The 8400-nt window shown below is 42.5% G+C and overlaps 1 long non-coding RNA gene across 1 annotated transcript; it reads right to left on the minus strand.

The window, feature by feature from the left end:
* Positions 1–4261: 4261 nt before the first annotated feature.
* Positions 4262–6261, minus strand: LOC143391508 (uncharacterized). Its single transcript, XR_013090282.2, has 2 exons — positions 5900–6261; positions 4262–5419 (listed from the first exon to the last, which is right to left on the minus strand). It is a non-coding gene; the product is annotated as an uncharacterized LOC143391508 (long non-coding RNA).
* Between the last annotated feature and the right edge of the window lie 2139 nt (positions 6262–8400).

Genomic DNA, 8400 nt, shown 5'->3' on the forward strand with positions numbered 1-8400 from the left:
GCACTCATGTTGGTCATTTATTCCAAAAGTTCAAGTCTGAATGGACAGAAACCTTTAACATTTGACTTTTTGTACAGAAACTATGACCATTCTTATAAACCTTCAGTGTTTTGCTGGACATAAACCATAACCTTTTAAAAAATGTATTTTATCAGAACCCCCTTTCAAAGAACCTTCCAGGGGCCGGGGTAGTTTAGTGGTAGAGTTCTCACCAGCATGTATGAGGCATTGGGTTCAATCCTTGCACCACATAAAAATAAAATAAAGGTTATTATGTCCACCTACAACTAAAACATATTTTTTTAAAAAAAGAACTTTCCAAAGTTTTCCATTATAGGCTCATGAATCTTAGGCCTAACTATAAAAACTAAAATTATGAAATTTCTGGCAGAAAACAGAAAAAATCTTTTATGACATTAAGGTAAACAAATATTTCTCAGCTAAGGCACACTCAATCAACAAAAAATAAACCATTTGGACTTCACCAAAATCAACAACTTCTAATCTTCAAAAGACATTGTTAAGGGTTGGGATATAGCTCAGTTGGTAGAGTGCTTGCCTTGCATGCACAAGGCCTTGGGTTTGATCCCCAGCACCAAAAAAAAAAAAAAAAAAAAAAGTGTTAAAACACAGCACAGACTAAGAGGAAACACTTGCAAATCATATATCTGAAAATGTAATACCAAGAAAACAACCTGGTTTTGTACTAAAAAAGGGGGCAATATATTTGAAAAAAATACACTATCAAAGAAGATATATGGGTGGCAAGTAAACATGATCAACACCAGAAGTTTGCAAGGAAATGCAAATGAAAACCACAAGAGATACTGCTTCACATTAGAGTGGCTAAAATAAAAAGGCTGATGATATCAAGTACTTAGGAGGGTGTGAAGCAATAGAACTGATATTTTGCTGGTAGAAATGTGAGAAGGTGGAGCCCCCCTCTGGAAAACAGTTTGGCTGGTTTCTTACACAGTTAAACATATTACAACAGCTATTCAATTCCTATGCATTTACTCAATTGAAACGAAAACCCATGGACCCCCCTGCAAAATCTGCACATGAATGTTTTAAACATAATTTGTAAACATAAATTGTAAATGTATGTCCCTCAACTACAGAATGGATAAGCAATAAATGTTGGAGGGAATGTGATTTGGTACAATTATTTTGAAAAATGATTCTTCAGTATTTACTAAAGTCAAACATCTAACCCAGCAATTGCATTCCTAGAAATATACACAACAGAAAAAGCTTATACAAGAATGTTTACAGCAGTACTACTCATAATAACCCATAATAAAGAGTATATAATAACTTATAGTAACTAATAAAGACTCCAGTTTGGACGTTCTTCCATGACAACCTTCAGTCCCCATCACTCTGCTTTCTCTTTTGCCTACACCTGGATATGCCCATAGGAAAGCCCATGGTTCCCTTCCTTGGCACAGGTGGGAAGTTCGACCTACACAAACTCCATCCTGGATCCTCCTGCCCGCTGCCTGACCACCATATACACCAGAGCCACTTGCCCCTTCTTTGGTTCAAGCCAAACTGCCCCACTTGAGGGTGGCCTGCCTTTTGAATCGCCCTGTGAGTGTGTAGCATCATCAGTCTGGAGCTCTGAAGCAGTTTTGGGTCAGGGGGGTGATAACTTCCCTCCACAGAGCAGCCTCAAAGCAAACAGTAACCCGGAAACTACTCAAATGTTGAGTGAGTGAATGAGTGGAGGAAAAAAAAAGCCTATTTACCTAATGGAACTTATAGAATAATGAAAATGAATTACAACTTCATGTCTCATGATGTTGATCTGAAGAAATCAAACACAAAAGAATATAGAGCTGTTCCTCAACAAAGATTCCTGATAATCCCATCACAAGTTGAAAATAATGTTAAATTGAAAATGATTTAATACATTTAACTTGCCAAGCATTGTAGCTTAGTCCAGCCCACTTTAACCATAGTCAGAACTTATGTTAGTACCTAGTTGGGTAAAATAATCTAACACAAATGAAGTTCTGAATATTTTGTGTAATTTGTTAATACTGTACTAAAGGTGAAAACCAGAATGGTCTTGTGGGTACTCTGTCTCACCATTGCAAAGTTGAATGGCAGGATGTCTGTATTCCTTGACTACATTTTTAGAAGCGACCTATTATATGCTGGCAATCAGGGAAGTTACCACTATTATTAGGGTGGTTAGGACAGTAGGTGACTGTAAAGGGGTACAGAGGCAGTGCTTTTCTGTATGTAAGACTCAATCTGGGATGGTAGTGGGGAAAGAGAGGGAGGTTAGACAGGTAGGAGAGGATGGTGGGTTGGAATGGTCCAGCTCTGAGAAGTTCCTTGCTCCCATTTCAGCAGACGGATTGAGCCCCGCCCAGTGGACAAATGTGGAAGTGCACATCAAAGCTTAATGCTTTGGGTGGCATCTCTCAAAGACCTCCTGTGGTGGCAGCTAATTTTGGGGATGGGGTGTAGATTATGGACTCAGCAAAGGAATAGACAATCCCCAAACACTCTGAGGCCAGCCTTTTTTTTTTAAAAGAGAGAATATTTTTAATATTTTATTTTTTAGTTTTCGGTGGACACAACATCTTTATTCTTTTTATTTTTTATGTGGTGCTGAGGATTGAACCCAGCGCATGCCAGGTGAGCGCACTACTACTTGAGCCACATCCCCAGCCCAAGGCCAGCCTTTTTGTCATACTACAGAAATCTGGGCTCATCCATACTGAGAAGACAAATGACATCTCACAGGAGAGAAAGGAAAGTGAGAGGGAAGGTGGACCCTACACCAGCTTGAGGGCTCCACTGTCCCCAGCCTTTACCTCTCACCAGGCAGTCCTGGACCGGTTTGGGAATCACCTTTACTCAGGTGCTGGATGCTACTCTAGGAAGTCAAGTAGTAATGCCCATTTTACAGGTGAGGGAACAAAGGCCCAGATAATTTGGCTTGTAAAAGGCAGAGCTAGGGTTCAAACTCAGTTCTCCTGACTCCAAGTTCCAGCTTTAAACCATGACTCTCTTCATAGAGCGTGTCAACCTTTTTTTGTGTGTCATGGCTCCCCATGTCCATCTGGCAAAACCTATGGGCCTACCTCAGAATTATGTTTTAAAAATAAATAGAATAAAATACTTATGATTACCAGTTCTGTTGAAATTGCCAAGAATTCCAGTCTTATTGAAAGATTTTTTAAAGTTGTGACACACACACATATATATTATTGATGGATGTCTTAAATTCAAGATCTAGCTGTGGTTCTGGGAAAAATAAAGTTTCCAGGAAGTGATTATAAATATTTTTAGATGTCTGGTATGATGGTAATGTGAAATGAAACTATCGTGAATTTTATGGGTGAAAGAGTCATGGGTCACATTCCCATGGAAGGAAATGCTAAATTTCCATCAGAGGTTAGAGAAAATAAGGGCATAATCTTGTTCCCATCTGAGCCCGAAGATTACTCTTACATGCTAGGTGTGGGCCCACCAGGGTCTGTGGACCCTGAGTTAAGACTCTTGGAGTCTGTTGCCTCTGCCTCATTTCCCCTTACCCTTGTCTATTCCCAGGTTTCTCTAGAAACCTGCCTGCAAATTGACAACTAGCAGAGAGAGCTGGATGCTCATTAAACAACAAGGCCACAGACTCCACAGACACTTCCTGAGGCCTTCACTGCCTCAATGGTCTGTTGGACCCAGAGATACAAAGAGGAATAAGATGCAAACTTCCCTTTAATAAGCCCCCTTCTGGTAGAGGTGAGGTCCCTTAGTAGCTTATGATGAAACTTCAAATGAATCAGCAGACAAGATGTGAGGCTCTGGGAAAAGAAGCTTCATCCTATGGCCAGGAAGTCCAGGTGGAGTCTCCAAGAGGCAACACAGGTGCTGAGGATGGTGATAGGTTTGTGGGGCAGTGAGCTTAGTGGTTAGGTACACAGACTGTCATGAGATGGCTTGGGTTTAAAACATGGTTCTATTGCTTACTAGTTGTGGAACTTCATGCAAGTCTCTCTGATCCCTCTGCTCCAGTTCCTCGTTTGTAAATGGAGGTGACTCTGATACCTCCTAGCAGTGGTATAAAGATTAAGTGACTTTAAGTGCTGTTAATTATGATGATGGGTTTGATGGCCATTGGAGAAGTGGACAGAAGGGTGAGGCCTTTCTAGGTGTCAGGGACAGCTTGAGCTGTGTAAAGACTGGAGCCTTTCCTTATGAAAGGAACTGGGTAGGGACTAGGGGCTGCAGGTCTGATGACCTAAGGTGGAACACAGACAAGCATGCTTTTATTTTATTTTGCATCGGGAATAACATCAAACCTGTGATTTTACCAATATTACTCCCAAAGACAGGGTTAGTCTGAGTAATTTAGGTTTTAAAAAGTGATAATTTGATTAGAGAGTGCATTCATAAGCCCTACACATGGCAAAGGGCCATGGCAAAAAAACAGGGAAGTTGTAGTGATAGCTGCTTTGAGTCATTGTATTGGAAGATGGGAACTGCCTTCACTTAATGGAATTTTCCAGATTCTCCTGGCTCAGCCCAAGAATCCCCCAAACTCTGAATAGGACCCAGAAGTTGATGCAAACACATGGTATGTGGAAAAAGCCCAGCAACACCACACCCTTTAATTTCTAGTAACACTAATAGGCAGGATTTCGAACCTCAGGTCACCACCCAGAAGTGGATTATGAAATTAGGGTCATGGCTAGCATTTAGAAATATGAAACAGATTAGAATAAAAGTATCAAAGTGCATTCTGGTAGTTAGGGTTATTATTACTTTGAGACATCTTCAGGTGTGTGCTTGTGCACCCAGATGACCAATAGAATGCACTTTCTACTGTTGGTTGCAGGCAAAAACATCTGCTGCATTGGAACCAGACCTGGCTTCTCCTCCTGCTCCCCCACTGCTATCTCACAGTGTCGTCCTTGGATCTCTGAGCCTCAAAGGCATCAAGTAGCTGAGAAGGTGAAGAACTATGTTTATGCCAGGGTTTCTGATTTAGCCAAGGTGTTCCTGAGCCTGCCTGGATGCCACATCTGTGGGATCGTGTTCTCTCGGAAGGAAGACGAGGATCAGGACAGTCATACTCCTGGGCTTTCCGCAGTCCCCCAGAGTTCCTTTTCCAGACTTCAAGTCCACACCCAGGTTTCTGCTTCCAAACATTCCATCACTTTTCCAGTTACAGCGTTTCCTTATCTCTCATGATTTCCTTCTTTTGTGGCCACCCTTCCCACTGTGATATGTGATTGGGTGGAGTGCTGCTCACTCTTGAAGTGGTCTCTCTGGGCTCCATCTCCACCTCTCCAGAGACCCACCCACTGTGCTGTGGAGTTGGAGGGTTTGGCGGGGGCTCCTGGGGACTTTGGCTCAGCAGTTTCCTCCCAAAGACTCATTCCAAGTATAGCTGGGTGGCGACCTGAAAGACAGTTTTTGGATAGAGTATGTACGTAATTGTTGTAATGGGGGTCATCCTGGAACAGCTCTAAGATAAAGATTTGAGTGTAAATTTTAGGTTGAGCTATATTACATTGGCATTTTTTTCTTTAAATTTGTTCTTTTATACATGACCGTGGAATGTATTTTGATATATTATACCTACATGAAGCATAACTTCCCATTCTTGTGATGTGGAGTTATACTGGTCATGGATTCATACATGAACATAGGAAAGTTATGTCCAATTCATTGTACTATCTTTTCTATTCCCATCCTCCTGAAATTGGCATTTTTTATATGTCAAAGAAGGCCAAATATCAGTAATATCATATGATTCCATATTTGCTTATTTATATTTCAGAATTGAGGATTGAACCCTGAGGGTGCTCTCCCAATGAGCTACATCTCCAGCCCCCCCCCCTTTTTTTTTTGAGACTCCATAAGTTGCCGATGTTCTCACTAAGTTGCTGAGGCTGGCCCCGAACTTGTGGTCCTCCTTCTTCAACCTCCCAAATTGATGGGATTACCGGTATGTGCCACCGTGCCCCGATCTGCTAATATTCTATTTGGCAGGTGAAGGAGACATGAACGGAAGAGTAGAGGAGTGAGGCAGGAGAGAGAAGGCAGCCAGCAAAAAGATTCATTTTCTAACCACTTTCTCTGTGGGCAGTTGAACTTCATCCTCTTGGATTAATTGAGGGAGACAGCACACATCACATACCTCATTATCCCACCAGAGGAGCAAGGAAAGTGAGTATTTATACACACCAACCTCAGCCTTTGGATGGGGGTTCTTGGGAGCCAGGGGCTAGGGACATTATGTTCTTGGAACTGCTGGCACCCTGCACTGGTGGACTGGGGCACAACAGGCATCGTTCACTACAAAGACACAGCCAAAGACACAGCAATGTGAGTAAGGACTGTTGGATGTTGGCCATGGTGTCCTGAGTATGGGAGGGAAAGGGCACCGGAGGGCTGCCAACAGCACGTGCTGCAGGAGCTGTGCCAGTGCATTCCAAAAGTGCCTCTAGTGTGCACTTTGGGGCTCAAACTCAAGTCGACAAGAAAATGCAATCACTTTTTCCCCCCGAACAGTTGTTTTCTATCGTGGGACCCCATTCTACAGAACTAGGGAAGTGAAATCTCAGCACTTTGACAGTCTTACCCCTTTCCTAGAATTGCATCAATTCCAGGCAACTGGTTGATGCCCAGACCTAGGATCGAGGTGGGCTCTGGTTCTTGGTGGCATCTGTCCTCATGAGCCTCCACTTAGTCCTCATGTCCTGCTTTTCCTGGTGATCACCAGCCCCTCACATCCATACTCATGGTAGTCCACCAACACTTTCAGGCCTGACTCTTTATTGAAGGTATCATTTGTTTGCTTCGATGCCAGTCTAGGACATGGACTTGGGCTACCTGTGGCCTTGTTCACCTTGGACTCACCATGTTTCAGCTCCCTCTGCCCTTGATTCCTACCAACTCTAGGATTCTGGCCAGGAGGCAGGAACAGGGTCCCTCTGATGTCTACACTGGTCTGCGTCCCTCTTACTTTCTCTTCCCCAGTTCTGGGAACATTTTTTAATTTTATATGGGCTAGAAAGAGAACCTTAATTTCCTCTAATTCCTATACTCAAAATCCAAGAGAAAATTTGGAGATCTTCCCTAAGGACTGGCCATTTAGGTGGCAGGAAGGCCTTATGGGAGAAACATGACTTAATGTTTTAAAAGGTTATCTTGCCTTAGCCCCCAAGGAACACACCCTGGCCCCAGATGAGGCATTGCAGCACTAACCCTCCACAGGTGCCCTGTCTGCTACTTTCTGCCTTCTGGCCCTGATAGCTTGTGTGATGCAAGAGAGAAAGTTGTTAACTTAAACAATGAGGTCCATGGTATAATTCAGGGGATCCCTGAATTTGGATGGGAAACATTTTACATTTTCATTTTCATTAGCTCCCTTCATTAGCCTCCTTCAATTACAACCATAGGCAACAAAGCACAGTAATGTCCGCAGGACCTGCCCCAAGGATCTTGAAATATCGTTCATATTCCTCACTGCCCTGGACTGGGTGTGTGTGTCCTTCTACCCTCCATATGTTGGAACCTAATCCCTATTGGGATGGTGTTTGAAGGTGGAGGCCTTGGGCGGTGTTTAGGTCACGAGGGTGAGCCCTCCTGGATGGGATCAGTATCCTTATGAAAGACCCCCAGCAAGTTCCCTCTTTGCTCCCTTCCCTCAGAAGGGACCTTCAGCAGACACCGAATCTGCATGTGCCTTGACTTTAAACTTCCCAATCTCCAGAATTGTAAAAAATAAATTTCCAGAATACACAGTTTATGGTATTCTGTTACAGCATTCCCAAGGGACGAAGACTATCACTATTGTGGCAGTTGTAGGATCCTTCACTAGGTCATTTTTCATATGTTAATCTTGATAATGCATATATTGCTATATCATGAGGGTTTAAAAATGCTATATCTATTTCAGAATAAATTTTTAACTTTTTAAAAAATTTTTAAATTGTGGATGGACCCCAATATCTTTCTTTCTTTCTTTCTTTATTTATTTATTTATTTATTTATTCATTTATTTATATGTGGTGTTGAGGATTGAACCCAGTGCCTCACACATGCTAGGCAAATGCTCTACTACTGAGCCCCAGCCTCAGGTTTAAATTTTTAAGATACATGCGGTTATGGATCTGTAAGAAATAATACAGAAATAATCAAGAGTACTTTCACCCAGTTCCCTCAGCAGTGACCTCTTGCATAACTGTGGTGTACCCTCACAACCAAGGATTCCACATCGATCAAATCCACGGGTCTTATTCAGATGTTTCAAGTTTTACATGCACCAGTTTGTGTGTGTATTTTGTTCTGTATAATTTGGTCATACATGTAGATGCATGTGACCACCACCACTGTGAACACACGGCACGGTCCTGTGGCCACATGGATCCCTCA

Source organism: Callospermophilus lateralis, chromosome 1, assembly GCF_048772815.1.
Source record: "Callospermophilus lateralis isolate mCalLat2 chromosome 1, mCalLat2.hap1, whole genome shotgun sequence".
Taxonomy (NCBI): domain Eukaryota; kingdom Metazoa; phylum Chordata; class Mammalia; order Rodentia; family Sciuridae; genus Callospermophilus; species Callospermophilus lateralis.